This window comes from Centropristis striata, chromosome 17 (assembly GCF_030273125.1).
Source record: "Centropristis striata isolate RG_2023a ecotype Rhode Island chromosome 17, C.striata_1.0, whole genome shotgun sequence".
Lineage (NCBI taxonomy): Eukaryota > Metazoa > Chordata > Actinopteri > Perciformes > Serranidae > Centropristis > Centropristis striata.
The window spans coordinates 2,442,165-2,460,499 of NC_081533.1; the positions used below are offsets into that span (position 1 = coordinate 2,442,165).

The 18,335-nt window shown below is 38.0% G+C and overlaps 1 pseudogene; it reads left to right on the plus strand.

The window, feature by feature from the left end:
- Window positions 1-395: 395 nt before the first annotated feature.
- LOC131990117 (zinc finger protein 271-like) lies at window positions 396-18,264 on the plus strand (annotated as a pseudogene).
- Window positions 18,265-18,335: the final 71 nt, after the last annotated feature.

The window sequence follows — 18,335 nt, forward strand, 5'->3', positions numbered from 1 at the left end:
TGAAATCTGTTAGCAGTAGGTCGGGCAAAAAAAATAAATACACACACACATATATAATATGGGTGCAGCATTCATGCAGACCAAGCTATTTATATATATATATATATATATATATATATATATATATATATATATATATATATATATATATATATATATATATATATATATATATATATATATGGCCAACAATTCACTCTGCCACTGCTATAACAAACACATTTTCTGTGTGGAGTCTAACCCTGCAGGTGGTAACACCTGTTCACTCTTGAACATTAAGGGTTATGTTGTACAGACGTGCTCTAAATATTATTTATGGTTATAAATCGCTTACTCCACCATAGCATCTCACCACCGTGTCTCTCTTTCTGTCTGTCTGTTGAAACAGGAAGGACGAGAGAGACTCAAACGGCACCACTGTCAGCTCTGTGACAAAACCTACTCAACAGCTGGAAGTTTGAAGGTTCATCTCCGCATCCATACTGGAGAGAGACCTTACAGCTGTGACCAATGTGGGAATGCTTTCAGTCAACTACAGCACATGAGAAGTCATCAACGCATCCACAGTGGAGAGAAACCTTACAGCTGTGACCAACGTGGGAATTCTTTCAATGAAAAACAGAGCTTGAGAAATCATCAACGTATCCACACTGGAGAGAGACCTTACAGCTGTGACCAGTGTGGGAATGCTTTCAATCAGAAATCGAGCCTGAGAAAACATCAACGCATCCACACTGGAGAGAAACCTTACAGCTGTGACCATTGTGGGAATGCTTTCAGTCAAATACAGCACCTGAGAAAACATCAACGCATCCACACTGGAGAGAAACCTTACAGCTGTGACCATTGTGGGAATGCTTTCAGTCAAATACAGCACCTGAGAAAACATCAACGCATCCACACTGGAGAGAAACCTTACAGCTGTGACCATTGTGGGAATGCTTTCAGTCAAATACAGCACCTGAGAAGTCATCAACGCATCCACACTGGAGAGAAACCTTACAGCTGTGACAAGTGTGGGAATGCTTTCAGTCGACTAGATAGCCTGAGAAGTCATCAACGCATCCACACTGGAGAGAAACCTTACAGCTGTGACCAGTGTGGGAATGCTTTCAGTCGACTAGATAGCCTGAGAAGTCATCAACGCATCCACACTGGAGAGAAACCTTACAGCTGTGACCAATGTGGAAAAACTTTTTCTCACAGTTGTAACCTTGAATACCACCGACGCCTCCACACTGGAGAGAAGCCGTACTGGTGTGACCAATGTGGGAAAACCTTTTCTCACAGTTGTAACCTTGAATACCACCGACGCATCCACACTGGAGAGAAGCCGTACTGGTGTGACCAATGTGGGAAAACCTTTTCTCAGAGTTCTCACCTTAAAACTCACCAACGGGTTCACACTGGAGAGAAACCCTAGTGGTGAGACGAAGGCAGGAAAACTTTTTCTCTGAGTGTTTTTTTAGAAAAAATAAAAGTTGTTGGAGCATTATTAGTAGCCTCTTTTCTTCTTCATCTTCATCTTTAATATCCACATCATAAAACTGTTTTAAGCCTTCAATAAAAACAGATTGCTCATTGTGCTGTCTGATTAAAGTTCCTGGTGTTGGTCTGTTCTCTTAAAGCCTCCTGCGACTCCCTCACTGTCACAGGTAGGAAACTCTTTGGGATAGGCTCAATGTTTTATGTGAAACTTTTTATGCTGAATTGAACATTTTTACCGTTGAATTAAACGGAAAATGTCCAGCTGGAAACCACATCATCCCTCAAATTGTTCTTTGTCCTGAACTAATGAACCAAGAGAGGAGATGAAACACCAACTCATGCATGTTGTGACATTGCCACCCAATTAAGTGAATCCTGTGCGTCTGTGTGTGTGAACCTGCTGCCTGCAGAGTCTGGTGATCTGCTGCTGCAGGAGAGTGAGCTCAAGTGTGCTGCGGGGGAGGGGTGATTGGGAATTAACAAATGCAAGGCCAGGTGAGCAGAACAAGGAGAGAAATCAGTGTGAACACAGAGGGAGAAGACAGAAGAACACAGAAAGAACACAGAGACAGACTCAACACACTGGCTAAAAAGCCCATTTGGATTTGTTGAGACGGTCATCGACTTACTGCCTGTGGACACATAGTTGCTAGCTGCAGGGCTGTAAGTGGCTGAATTGTTTTTTCCCTTTGGGGGAGTAAAGGCCCTCACCCTTCTTTTTGTTTGTCTTATTAAGACTAGATTGAAACTTTTCCCTGGTTGGAGTGCTGCCTTCTTTCCTTTTGTGGATTATATATTTTTTGGTGGATTACCTTTTTCTATTTTTTTTCACTTGTGGATTACCTTTTTTCGTTGGGGATTATATTTTTCGTAAAGGTGAACTGTGACTCTTCAGCCTATATTAAGGCCTTTTTCTGTTCTTTTGTACATGCCGTAATTTCGGGATCGCCCTTATTTATAAATAAACATTTTGTTGCTATCAAAAATCTCTAGCCTTTGTACTTTTATAACTGAACGGTCACTCCTTCATTTTTTAGTGGTAACGTTAATTCACTGTGTCGGCGTAAATTGTTACAATGTCTAAAGCATTTGTTTTTGTGTATTATACCGATATCATCATGTACTGGTTAAAAATAAAATTAAGTCTCATTAACACGTTGAATTTTGTTTTCGTATCAATTTTCTCCCAACTCTGTTTCACACCATCATCATCAACTTTCAAAATGATCAAACATGCCATAAAAATACATCTAAAAAACCATTAATTTAATGGAATACATTGAAATAACAGTCTGTACACTAAATAATGCTTCTATATATTGAATTTAATAATCACACAGTGACATTTGGAGCATGAAGCTCTATAAACCTGATTTTCTTAGATGTTTATTTTCTTCTAGAAAATGAGCAGAACCCACCGTATTTCATTTAGTGAAACAGCTGAACCCTGATCTAGTTCTGACTGGTTTAGTGGAAAGGTTCAGTATGAGGACACGATGTGCTCTCTTGACCTGCAGCTCATTAGAGGAAGGGAGCCTTAAATGTTTGTTGAACAGCTCTTCTGCAAAGCCACTGAAGTTTTAACAAATAATAGTTATAACACAGTTACAGCTAAGCTAAGCTAAATGACCCTATCCTTCACTCTTTATAATGAAGAGTTTTAAAATAACATAATCACTTACTGAAAATCTAATGTGTGGTTACAAAAGTAACTAAATTACATTGAAAATGTCCTTCGTTTACGTCTTTGTCAACTTTTTTCATACATAATTCAGTGTTTCTATTAGAACATGCAACACATTGGTAAATATGTTTATTGAGACTGGGATTTCTATACTCAAACCAAAATTCAATACACCCAGAACTGCAAGAGTTAATAACTCTACTGGGGCTAAGATGGATAAGCCAAAGGAAATAAAGGCAAAATGTATTATGACCTCATTGAATCTGGTACCAAACACATAGCACACTACAAAAAAACTAAAACTAACACTAAAACTAATAAAAACTAAACTAAAACTAGCAAACTCACTCTAAAAATTAACTAAAACTAACTGAATTTGAAAACAAAAAAATCACAACCAAATTAAAACTAAAACAGCTGAATTCTGGACAATCTGGAGTCTATGAATGGATTTTTGCTTCAGGCAGGTAAAAAGGCTGTTGCAGTAATCCAAGCGTGATGAGATAAAAGCATGTAAAATGGTCTCTGTGTCTTTAAAAGTTAGCATAGATCGTATTTTAGAAATATTTGGAAGGTGATATTATTATATATTATATTTGGATATTATATTAGGCTTTAAATTAGTATTGAAATAAAAGTTTCGAAATGAAGTAATCATTTTTATTTTTTTAAGATAATTTTTTTGACATTTTTGCTTTTTTATTGAAAGTGATAGATAGAAAGCAGGTGATAGAGGGGAAGACATGCGGCAAAGGGAGCTCAGGCCGGATTCGAACCCGGCTCCGCCGTAGCAAGGACCCAGCCTTAATGGTAAGCAATCTACCAGTGTGAGCCACCTGGACGCCCCGAAATACAGTAATAATAATGATGATATTAACAATTAAGGAATGTAGAAACACTTTTCCATTAGAGTTAACCCTCTGGATCCACCAAAAGCGCCGGAGCACGACTTCTTCATGACGTCAGAACCTAAAAACGTTCAGCAGCATGTTTCCCTGCTGTCAGCTGAACTCTAAAGTTTTGGCTTCTCCACAAGTTTCCATGTCCAATTTAATGCATTAACACTTTTTCAGCAATGGTAAAAAAAAAAAAAAAAAGTGTTATTTTCCCTTTTTTCTAGATATTTTCAAATTCTTCAGCATTTTATTATTGATATATATTGATTTCATGTATTCTTTTATGTTTAAGTTTTTTTTGTTGGTTTTTGTGTATTTTTATGTGTTTTTTTATGTGTTTTTGGTACGTGTTAGTTTTTCTTTCATTTTTTGTGTGTTTCTTGTAAAAAAACAAAAACATACGTGTTTTCGGTGTGTTTTGTGTCTTTTTATGTCTTTTGTAAAAAAAAAAAAAAATAGTATATTTGTGTGGGGTTTTTTGGTGTATGTATTTGTTTTTTGTGTGTGTTTTTGTGTGTTTTCAAAATGTTGATCCAGTAAGTCAAAATGAAAAAATGATCAGGTCATATAGGTGAGGTTGTTTTTAAAAAAATATACAAAAATAGTGTCAAAACAGCCCCAAACTCCAAAGGGTTAAAAATAACATTAAATAGAAAAAGTTTGCTCTGATTGGATGATCAGCGTTTCATTGCTCAGCCAATGAGAAGCTGCGGGGGGCGGGGCATAGAGTCAGACTGCAACACAACAGAGTCCTCTTCAAACGGAAACCAGGACCAGGACCGGCAGCACACAGCGGAATGGAGCAGAACCAGGACCCGGAGGACTCCAGTAGACCAGCAGCAGGCTCTGATAGCACCGATGTTCAGGTCAGACTTTATTCTGTTGTCTCCGTGTTTTCTGGCTTCATGTACAAATGAGTGGGACACATTAAATACTTTGTTTTCCGCGATATTTTCCCGCCGCTTCTTTGTGTATTCGGGAGGGGGAGGGGGAGGGGGGTCTCTGTTCTGATCAGATTCAGATCAATCAGCTCTAAAAAGCTCCAGCTTTAGTTTCTTTTCCCATCAAATCAAAAGTAGTTTATTGAGCTTCTCCTTCTCTGTGTAACTTTATCAGAATCAGACTCTTCTCTGCTCCCTGCAGATAAAAACAAGTTCTAACGTGTGCGGCGGGAGGCGGGGCTTGACTGGCTGGACGGTCAAGCCCCGCCCATGACAGCACGTCACACGCCAAGCTCTGCCTAGAGTGCACTACGTCATCGTGGTTAGTTCAGGGACAGTCGGGATTTCGGAAACTCGGTAGAAACTGCGCCTGGATGGAGTATTTGTCCCTACTGCTGTACATTTACTAAACGACTATTTGACTGAAGATTGATCTAAAATTTTAATAAAACTTTAGTGAACATAAAAACTGTCTTTGTAATGTCTTTTGCAGCGACATTTTGTGTTTTTTGCTATTAATAAATAGGTTTGTCATTGTTTATGTCATTAACGGAAACCTGAAAGCAGCAAAATGCAGAGAAGTGAGTGATTATTTTATAGGCTACATAAATGATCATGTAGGCATCATCAATCAGCAGACTGTACAACAATCAAAGAAAGCATTATATAATTGTCCTATCTTCCAATGATGTAGGTCTGCATCAGTCTAAAAAACATACCTTGGAAAACTTTTTTAACCACTTCTCACCTATACAGCGTCATGTCCTGTATTGATGTGTCATAGCCTTTGTTACTGTATGTGCCTGTTTGTGTGGAGTGTATTTTGGGACTTGTCCAGGTAATCAAGGGCAGTCTGTGGTTCTCAGTTGACTTGTTAAGTAAGTAAAAAAGTGCAACCCTTTTCATGGAATATCATAATGATAGATGATTGAAACGAGCCAGTGATAGCAAATAATGCAAATAATTAACAAAAGAAATGTTTCTACTATTTCGCAACAATGAACACACTTCAGATCAAACTATGAAATCTGTTAGCAGTAGGTCAGGCAAAAAAAAAAAAATACACACACACATATATAATATGGGTGCAGCATTCATGCAGACCAAGCTATATATATATATCTATATATATATTGTCAAGTGAGTTGAGATCTACTCGCCACACACCAGCTAAGCAGAATAAAGCTGTGGAAATCAGGGGCTTACCAGCTAGGCAGCAAGAGGCTGGGGAGACCAGGGACTTTCCAGCAGGGTAACAACAGTGGGGGACAATTGGACACTTTCATAATAAATAATGTGATGCATAAATGGCACTGTAATGATTGATGTTGATTTAGTATGATTATTGTGAAAAAGATGCTAATGAAAAGTTGATGATGATTGTATGTAAAATGATGAGTGTAAAAGGTTGATGTGACTTGATGGAAAAACTGTGTAATGAATGCAGTAAGGTCAGTATCAGAACGTGTGGTAACCGGATTGATCGTTGGAGATTTGGTAATAAGGTGATTGAGACAGGGCGAAGCTAGTAGACAAAGGGGAACTCCAAAGAGGAAGGATTGAGCCGAGACATGGTGTACGTGTGGAACGTGTTGGGCCGAAGGAGACAGGTGAAGAGGAGGGGAGAGGGACGGTCCGAGAGATGGCGGCAGTGGAAACCAGAAGAGAGATGTAACCAATGAGAGGACTGGTGCAAGGAGTGGCAAGGAGGAAGTGATCTGAAAGGATGAGCAGCAGAGTATAGAAGCTGTAACATAAGAAATAATCTTGGTCATCCTTCCCGGGGAGCTGCAAGACTCTTCAACCGACTCTCAAGAGCTGAGGACGACACCTGATCGACCACATCGGGGGAAAAAGACTCCAGTTCTACAATCAAGAAGAAGACAGAGTGAGGACATCCACATCAAGAAAGAAGATTCCAATCTGACCGGTGAAGACGAGAGACGAGTGAGAAGGAGGGTGACCATTCCAACGCCAGTCGATGATCGATTAAAGAAGTCTTCTTTCCAAGTCCACACTGAAGCCAGGACCCAGGGACCAGTCCAGGATCGCTCCAACTCTGGCCAGAGGGGAGAGTCACAGCTGAGGCCTGAAGCCTGGCATTGCAGAAGAGTTTCTTGGCCAGACAACTCTCACGTCTCCTTCTCCAAAACCTTCAAGTTTAATACCCAGCTACAGCTTCATTCAACACAGGCAGTTAGGATATCATGGTAAGACATTCAGTAGTTTATAATCATTTTATTATTGAGATTTTTGAATATTTTAAGTAATCACTTTGAAATCAATTTTTGCTGTGAGCTTGCATCTTGCTATACTATCAATACATTTTCAATTGCATTTAAAGTGAAGTAGTGGACCTTAGATTTTATTTTTTATTTTTAATCTTTGGGTATTAAAAGGACCTTAGATTTTATTTTTATTTTTAATCTTTGGGTATTAAAAGGACCTTAGATTTTATTTTTTATTTTTAATCTTTTGGTATTATAAGGACCTTATATTTTATTTTTTATTTTTAATCTTTTGGTATTAGGGGGTGGTGTGTAATAACTAGGTTTTTATTGGTTACCCTAGCCAAATAAATTTTAACTATCCTTGAGGCTTATTTTCACAGCCACTAAAATTAACCTAGCAAATTCCAAGTGCACAGATCAACAAGAGGAGAGCTGCCATAACCGGACGTGGCCAGTGTGGTATCTGTATTCCAGGGTTTCTCAACAGGTGCCACGCTGGAGGAAGCAGGATAGGTGTCAGGACCAAGGCAGTCAGAAGCTAGGCGTGTCTCCTCACCACCAGCTTAAATTATAGGTTCCCAAAATACCTGCTGAGATAATATTCTCAGGAAAAAGGGATCTGACCTCTTGGCAGGAAGCTGGTCCAGAAGTCCCTTCACAAGGGCAATCTCTGGGATCAAACAATATATATATATATATATATACTTCCTATAATAAACTTCCTATTTCAAAGCATACAGCTTAAAATTATATCAATGAATAAGTGTATGGCATTAGTTATTACCTCATCAAAAGTGGTGTTTTATTTCTAGAAGTGAGAAAGAGAAAAAAGCAGAAGTTGAGACGATGATGCTGATTGCCAACAATTCACTCTGCCACTGCTATAACAAACACATTTTCTGTGTGGAGTCTAACCCTGCAGGTTCACTCTTGACCATTAAGGGTTATGTTGTACAGACGTGCTCTAAATATTATTTATGGTTATGAATCACTTACTCCACCATGGCATCTCACCACCGTGTCTCTCTGTCTGTCTGTTGAAACAGGAAGGAAGAGAGAGACTCAAACGGCACCACTGTCAGCTCTGTGACAAAACGTATTCAACAGCTGGAGGTTTAAAGTTTCATCTCCGCATCCATACTGGAGAGAGACCTTACAGCTGTGACCATTGTGGGAATGCTTTCAGTCAACTACAGCACCTGAGAAGTCATCAACGCATCCACACTGGAGAGAAACCTTACAGCTGTGACCAATGTGTGAAAACTTTCAATCAGAAACACCACCTGAGAAGTCATCAACGCATCCACACTGGAGAGAAACCCTACGGCTGTGACCATTGTGGGAATGCTTTCAGTCGACTACAGAACCTGAGAAGTCATCAACGCATCCACACTGGAGAGAAACCTTACAGCTGTGACCATTGTGGGAATGCTTTCAGTCGACTACAGAACCTGAGAAGTCATCAACGCATCCACACTGGAGAGAAACCTTACAGCTGTGACCATTGTGGGAATGCTTTCAGTCGACTACAGCACCTGAGAAGTCATCAACGCATCCACACTGGAGAGAAACCTTACAGCTGTGACTATTGTGGGAATGCTTTCAGTCGACTACAGCACCTGAGAAGTCATCAACGCATCCACACTGGAGAGAAACCTTACAGCTGTGACCAATGTGGAAAAACTTTTTCTCACAGTAATAGCCTTGAATTCCACCGACGCATCCACACTGGAGAGAAGCCGTACTGGTGTGACCAATGTGGGAAAACCTTTTCTCAGAGTTCTCACCTTAAAACTCACCAACGGGTTCACACTGGAGAGAAACCCTAGTGGTGAGACTAAGGCAGGGAAACTTTTTCTCTGAGTGGTAGTTTTTTAGACAAATAATGCTTCTATATATTGAATTTAACAATCACACAGTGACATTTAGAGCATGAAGCTCTATAAACCTGATTTGTTTAGATGTTTATTTTCCTCTAGAAAATGAGCAGAACCCACCGTATTTCATGTACTGAGACAGCTGAACCCTGATCTAGTTCTGACTGGTTTAGTGGAAAGGTTCAGTATGAGGACACGATGTGCTCTCTTGACCTGCAGCTCAATAGAGGAAGGGAGCCTTAAATGTTTGTTGAACAGCTCTTCTGCAAAGTCACTGAAGTTTTAACAAATAATAATTTCAACACGCTTACAGCTCAGCTAAGCTAAATGACCCTATCCTTCACTAGTGTTTGTTTCTCTGAATGCACCAGTGTAACATGTGGCTGTTGTGACAATATGTGTAAAACATGTTCTCTGTCTTCACAAAAAAGTCAATTTATATTTTTTCATCTTACTAAACATTTTTTTTTTTTTTCATATTTTTTACATCCCAAAATATGCTGTTTTTTTGTCATTCATGAAAAAGCCACAAATACATTTTTAGTATTTTTAGGCATTTTAAAATTTTACCATTTTTGACAAAAAAAGGTGTGACTTTTTTGTTTTTGTGCAATTTCTGGACGTCCCATTACATAACATTTTCTGTAATTTCTGTGCAAACTATACCCTAATATATATCAACAGACTATAATAAAGTCATTTTTAGGCATTTCAAAATTTGACTTCTTATGACAGAATACGACATGCTATCGTATTCATTATTTTTCTTCCCCGAATTTTGACATCCCATAAAATGGAGTTTCTCTGTCATTTCTTGCCATATTATCCTTTAATACATATCAACAGGTTATATATATTTATGTCTCATATCTATTTGCAGAGAGACGCACTTTGTCCCTCCAAGTGTTGATCCATGTTTGGTTAGCCAGTGCAGATGTGAACATCTGTATCGATCCAGACATATAAACAGGTTTTCCAGCAGTAATGCAAACACTGCTGACGTGGAGAATTTCACTCAAAAGTACTGAAGTTACAGAGTTCATATATATTTATATATGTAGAATAAAATTACAGGAAACCAAATACAAATCAACACATTGAATTGATTTTTTTCATGTTAAATATCAACCGGGAAAGTAACTTGTGTTGAATTTAAAATGTAGTGGATTACAAGTATAAAGTGACATATAAAGGAAATATTCAAGTCAAGTAAAACTACCTTAATATTGTAGTGAAGTACAGTTCTTGAGTAAATGTAATAAGTTACATTCCACCACTGATTACAGGCTGTGTGGGCTTTAATGTTATTTATTATCTTACTGGTGTCAGATAATTAATAATAATAATCATGTTGATGCTGAGAAGGACAATAACAACAGGACAACAAACACTGATTAAAGGATTAACAGTTTGAAACGACGAGTCAAAGCTTCTCTTTGTCTGCAAACATTTAATGAGAATATAAAAAAGAAGATTATTAAAGCAACAACTCTGACAGGATGCAGGTTCAACAGCAACAATCACCTTTACTTGAATAAAAAACATAATTAAATCAAATCATGCTTACAATAATATTTTGATTTTGTCAGAATGTCTAAAGAATAAAGGTTTGTTCAGTGAGAGTTTGAACTCTGGAGTGTTTTTGTGTCTCTGTTTATTCATCTCCTCTTCCTCCTCACTGGATCAAACCACCTCAGTCAGACTCAGTTACTGCTGTCAGTCTTTAGTTTCAGAGAGAAGCTCAGAATATAACAACACAGCACATGAAGAGGAGGCATGAAGAAATAACTAGCTTGGCTCTAAAAACGCTCAATGAGACGTTCTGTGAATGCACTGGTGAGCTTTAAGGGTTCTACTATGATGTATGTATCCATCATCATCATCATCATCATCACATCATCATCATCATCATCATCATCATCATCATCATCATCATCATCACATCATCATCATCGTTCTTTACAAACACAAGTTAAAAACAGACATGAAACAAAAAACAAAGATAATGTTAGAGAATGACATAGTTCTGTGCAGTTCAAAGACAGTTCAAGGGAAGGTAAAGTTCAGGTCAAACCAGGAAAGGCTCTCTGATAAAAGTCTGTTTTAAGAAGAGATTTAAAAGAGATCACTGACTCAGCCGACCTGATTTCCTCAGGCAGGTTGTTCCAAGGTTATTATAGTTAACGACAACTAACGAAATAATGAAAAGTAGAATTGAAAAAACATTTTCGTAAACTGAAAAAAAACAAAAACAAAACAAGAGTTTAAAAAAAACAATAACTAACTGAAACTGTATTGTATGGTTACATACAATACAGTTTCATACATAATTCAGTGTTTCTATTAGAACATGCAACACATTGCTAAATATGTTTATTGAGACTGTGATGTCTATACTCAAACCTGAATTCAACACACCTAGAACTGTAAGACTTAATAACTTTATTGGGGCTAAGATGGATAAACCAAAGGAAAGAAAGGCAACATTTATTATGACCTCTTTGAATCTGCCACCCAACACATAGCACACTACAAAAAAACTAAAACTAACACTAAAACTAATAAAAGTTAAAATAAAACTAGCAACCTCACTCTATAAACTAACTAAAACTAAATGAATTTGAAAACAAAAAATCACAACAAAATTAAAACTAAAAGTAATGAAAAATCCCAAACTATTATAACCTCGGGTTGTTCCAGAGCCTCGGGGCCCTGACTGCCAACACTCTGTCCCCCTTTGTTTTCAGCCTCTGGAACAGTCAGGAGACCTCTGAGGGTCTCAAAGTACAGACTGGTGTGTAGGTGTTAAGAGGTCAGATATGTAGCAGGGAGTGAGGCCATGAAGGGCCTTAAAATTAATCAGTCAAATCTTAAAATCAATTCTAAAACATACTGGGAGCCAGTGTAAGGACACTAAAACAGGAGTGATGTGATCATATTTCTTGGTTATGGTTAAAAGTCTGGCAGCTGAATTCTGGACAATCTGGAGTCTATGGAAGGATTTTTTTTTTAGCCTAAAAACTTCAGCAGCATGTTTCCCTGCTGTCAGCTGAACTCTAAAGTTTTGGCCTTTCCACAAGTTTCCATGTCCAATTTAATGCATCAACCCTTTTTCAGCAATGGTAAAAAAACAAAAAAACAACAACAACCAAGTCTTATTCTTCCTGTAAGTCGCTTTGGATAAAAGCGTCTGCCAAATGACTAAATGTAAGTGTAAATTGTTATTTTCCCTTTTTTAAAAAATAATTTTCAAATTCTGCAGTGTGCATTCAGCATTTTATTATTGATATGTATTGATTTCATGTGTTCTTTAATGTTTCAGGTTTTTTTTGTGATTTTTGTGTATTGTTTTTTAATTTTCTGTGTGTGTTTTATTTGTTTATTGTAATTTTTTGGTGTGTTTTTGTGTCTTTTTATGTCGTTTTAAAAAAAAAAGTTTGGGGGGTTTGTGTGTTTTTTGTGTTTTTATTTGTTTCTTTATTTGTTTTGTTGTTTTGTATGTTTTTTGCGTGTTTTCAAAATGTTGATCCAGTTAGTCATATAGGTGAGGTTGTGCTGAAAAAATAGACATAAATAATGTCAAAATAGCCCCAAACTCCAAAGAGTTAAAAGTCCATGAAATAGTTTGCTCTGATTGGATGATCAGCGTTTCATGGCTCAGCCAATGAGAAGCTGCGGGGGGCGGGGCATAGAGTCAGCCTGCAACACAACAGAGTCCTCTTCAAACAGAAACCAGGACCAGGACCGGCAGCACACAGCGGAATGGAGCAGAACCAGGACCCGGAGGACTCCAGTAGACCAGCAGCAGGCTCTGATAGCACCGATGTTCAGGTCAGACTTTATTCTGTTGTCTCCGTGTTTTCTGGCTTCATGTACAAATGAGTGGGACACATTAAATACTTTGTTTTCCGCGATCGATCAGCTCTAAAAAGCTCCAGCTTTAGTTTCTTTTCCCGTTAAATCAAAAGTAGTTTATTGAGCTTTTCCTTCTCTGTGTAACTTTATCAGAATCAGACTCTTCTCTGCTCCCTGCAGATAAAAACGGTGATTTTTTTGTGTGAATGTAAGTTGCTGCAGACAGAACTTAGACACATACATGTGCAGGGTTGCCCCTGACCAAAATGGGGCCCTAAGCAAAAAAATGTCTTCGTGCCTAAATCTGAGTAACAAAGAATTAAAAATGAACAATAACTTCAACTTGTGTCTACAAAAAACTAACAGTCAGACCCTTGAGTCTTTCAGGCACTGAAAGAGTGCAACACAAGCATGTGTGCCTTTTACAGATGCACACGTCTGCATTTTCTGGATGCAAAGTCATCAATGAGGTCGTCATATGACAGCTGCTGTGCCAATTCTGAGTTGGTGCTTATGATAGCCAGGCCACTTAAACCTTCTTGCTAATACTAATATGTATACTATATTAGTAGTATCTACTATAATCGATTATAATGCAAACTACAACCACTAATACTGGCAGTACTACAACTTCTATACTTATACTAATATTCATTAAAAAAATATTGCTATTGCTATCTATTATTACTATTATTGTCATTATTATCATCACCATTATTATTATTATATGGGCTACAACTACAATCCTAATAAAACATACTAATTCAGCACCAAACAGACGTATCAAATACACTCATTTCTATCAATATTTATCTCTAATATCTCCTCCAAAGCTGCCTGTCATAGATTAAATTCACCAACAGATGGCGACATTTTACATCCATTACAATAACATTAGCCAAATCCTTGTGTGGTGATGAAATAGATTATAAACTTTAGCCGAAAATACGACCAACAACTGATACATTTACAACTGCCTTACAACAGAGGTGAATGTATATGCAGACAAAGGTGTCAACAAGACATTTAATAAATGGTAAGGGCCGCTGGAAAATGACTTTCATCTCCAGACCACAGTCACATCTAGACTCTAGCTGAATGGACTGGAGGCTAGCATCTCTCCTCCTGCCTCTGGAGTAGCAGCAGCAGCTGTACATGGAGCTTTAGTGCTGCTTATGCCACAAAGTTTTAGATGTTTACTAGTGCTGCTAACTTCAACAAATACCCACCTTCGAGAGAAGCACGAGTTTCCTCTTGTTTTGCTTTTTTTCCCTCTTGCTTGTTCCTGACTCAGTGCATCTGACCAGTGATTGGTCAGATCGAATGCTGTCAATCATTGCAGTGACGGCGCGTGTGGTGTCAGATTACAAAGAAAAAGGTCTCTTCTCTCTGTTCTCCTGCCTCGCGCTGACAGCTGATCTAGTAGCGCCGCAGGGCTGAGCATATGCGCAGCCTTTGTGTAAAACGGGGCCCCTATTGGATCGCGGGGCCCTACGCACTGTGCATGTTCTGCGTGTAGGTAGGGCGGCCCTGTACATGTGTGAATATTAATGAAACCATATAGAGTAAAATCATCAGTTTGAACCGCTGCAGGTTTCTTCTTGATGCTGAAACAATCTTTGAGTATTTAGTGTTTCCTGGTTTCATCCTGATGAGACTCTGTTGTTGTTTCATGAGTCCTCAGGAGAATCCTCACAGAGAACAATGAGGCTCACTGCTCCCACAATGCATTGCGCTGATGCATGTTGTCCATTGTAAGGCAGCAGTAATTTAGCCGACGTTAAAACGCTGCTTGCCTACCAGAAATGTGAATTTCAAAATAAAGTGTTACTAATAAACAGATATTTATAGCAGATATTTCTTATATATATGATATTATATTTTATATGAACACGTGAAAGTGTTCATAAAAGCCACTTTCCAGGGACATCATAAAGTAATATAGAGACATTTAAATAAATAATATACATTTGATTATTAGTTATAATCATAACTAATGCCATGGAAGCTATCGCTATGAAAGAGTTTGTTTACTTAACTTTTTTTTCAATATAAATGAAGTAGGACATCAAAAGATTCCCTTTGATTAGATAGGCTAAAGCACACTCAGAACATTGTCATATCATTTAATTAAAGCAATAGGCGGCGGGTGAGCCTGACGTTTGGGAAAGCTATCTGACCACATATTATACAGAGCAACGGGTCGCCGGTGCTGCTGATCGCTTCTGAAGTACTTTTACTTGAATTACTTTTATCTAATCACCATGGCAACACATTGTCACTAGCACAATGTGCATTCACACACTAAAATAATAATAGCCTAATTATGTATCACGTTCTCCCAAAGAACCAGCTCTTATAGTTTCACTTGATTAAAATAAACTTCCACTTGAATTACGTTCCCTGCCTAAATAAAGAGCATCTATAAAGTCACAATCAGAGGTCCCCATCACGCACAGTCAAAACTGACACGGCTTCAAATCATAATAATAGTGTTACTGTTAATATTAATTGAAAATGAGAATTTGTGAAGTTATCGCTTCAGTGCTGATGTTTAGCCACAGGCTGGCGCAGTTATTACATAAAAAGTTGATCGGAGGAGACTCAACCAGGCTCTGTGTTCATGTTCCGGCTCAACAAAACCTTTTGCCCCGGTCGGAGTTAACTGGTGTTATTGTCCGGTTATTGTCCGGCTCTGAGCTTTGTGCTCTGTGTACCTTCTCATCAAAGGAGCTGCGATCGCGAGCAAGCTTCCCCCATATTCCAGGGATTCATTATGATGCAGCTGCTTTTGATGTCCTACTTCATTTATATTGAAAAAAAATAGCGATAGCTTCCATGGCATTAGTTATGATTATAATTAATAATCAATGATAATTATGTATGACTAAACTGACTGACTAAAATAAATGTGAACCATGCCTGGGTGTAGAAAGAGAATAGCCTATACTAGTGCATGATGATAAGTGTTTTTTTCTTTTCTTTATTGTGCTTGATAATAAGTTAGCACGCTACTTTTATTTTGACGGGACTTTTATTTTCCCGTCTGTCCGCCGTCATATTAATGAGTGAGGAACTAATTAAAAAGATTAAAAAGGGAGCGAACTTCTTCGTCAGGAGAACTGTATTGGGCACGGGTACTATCGGGAGGATTGTGGCCCATACAAGCACTTGACAATAAGTTGATAATGTCCTCATTGGTCAGTGTTGCTGCCACAAGGTTCCCAGACTGACTCATGCTCACTTATTGCGGCAGCAAAATACAAGATGGCAGTGCCTTGATGACGTCAGTCAAGTTTCATTATATATATTCAAGGTTCATTCCATATATTCGAGAATTCATTCAATATATTCAAAGTTTCATTCCATATATTCAAGTTTCATTCCATATAATCAAGGTTCATACCATATATTCAAGGTTCATTCCATATATTCAAGGTTCATTCAATATATTCAAAGTTTCATTCCATATATTCAAGGTTCTTTCCATATATTCAAGGTTCATTCCATATATTCAAGAATTCATTCAATATATTCAAAGTTTCATTCCATATATTCAAGAATTCATTATATATATTCAAGGTTCATTCCATATATTCAAGAATTCATTCAATATATTCAAAGTTTCATTCCATATATTCAGGAATTCATTCAATATATTCAAAGATTAATTTCCTGAACGGCATGCCATAATATATATATATATATATATATATATATATATATATATATATATATATATATATATATATATATATATATATTTATACATATTTATGGATATTAACCAGGCTCTACTGACTTGAAGGTAACCATTGTGCCGACAGGGTTTCCCTTCCTATTTCAAAGTATACAGCTTCAAATTATATCAATGAATAAGTATATGGAATTAGTTATTACCTCATCAAAAGTCGTGTTTTATTTCTAGAAGGGAGAAAGAGCAAAAAGCAGAAGTTGATGATGATGATGGCCAACAATTCACCCTGCCACTGCTATAACAAACACATTTTCTGTGTGGAGTCTAACCCTGCAGGTGGTAACACCTGTTCACACTTGAACATTAAGGGTTATGTTGTACAGACATGCTCTAAATATTATTTATGGTTATAAATCACTTACTCCACCATGGCATCTCACCACCGTGTCTCTCTTTCTGTCTGTCTGTTGAAACAGGAAGGAAGAGAGAGACTCAAACGGCACCACTGTCAGCTCTGTGACAAAACCTACTCAACAGCTGGAAGTTTAAAGGTTCATCTCCGCATCCATACTGGAGAGAGACCTTACAGCTGTGACCAATGTGGGAAGACTTTTAATGAAAAACAGAGCCTGAGAAAACATCAACGCATCCACACTGGAGAGAAACCTTACAGCTGTGACCAATGTGGGCATGCTTTCAGTCTACTACAGAGCCTGAGAGATCATCAACGCATCCATACCGGAGAGAAACCTCACAGCTGTGACCAATGTGGGAAGACTTTCTCCTGCTTACAAGGCCTAAGACAACATCACCGCATCCATACTGGAGAGAAACCTCACAGCTGTGACCAGTGTGGGAATGCTTTCAGTCGACTAAACAGCCTGAGAAGTCATCAACGCATCCATACTGGAGAGAAACCTTACAGCTGTGACCAATGTGGAAAAACTTTTTCTCACAGTGTTAGCCTTGAATACCACCGACGCATCCACACTGGAGAGAAGCCGTACTGGTGTGACCAATGTGGGAAAACCTTTTCTCAGAGTTCTCACCTTAAAAGACACCAACGGGTTCACACTGGAGAGAAGCCGTACTGGTGTGACCAATGTGGGAAAACCTTTTCTCAGAGTTCTAACCTTAAAACTCATCAATGGGTTCACACTGGAGAGAAACCCTAGTGGTGAGACGAAGGCAGGAAAAAATTTTCTCTGAGTGGTATTTTTTTAGAAAAAATAAAAGTTGTTAGAGCATTATTAGTAGCCTTTTTTCTTTTTAATATCTACATCATAAGATTGTCTTATGCCTTCAATAAAAACAGATTGCTCATTGTGCAGTCGGATTAAAGTTCCTGGTGTTGGTCTGTTCTCTTAAAGCCTCCTGCGACTCCCTCACTGTCACAGGTAGGAAACTCTTTGGGATAGGCTCAATGTTTTATGTGAAACTTTTGATGCTAAACTGAACATTTTAACAGTTGAATTAAACGGAAAATGCCCAGCTGGAAACCACATCATCCCTCAAATTGTTCTTTGTCCTGAATTAATGAACCAAGAGAGGAGATGAAACACCAACTCATGCATGTCTAAAGCATTGTTTGTGTGTTTTTATACCAATATCATCATGTACTGATTAAAAATAAAATTAAGTCTCATTAGCACGTTGAATGATGTTT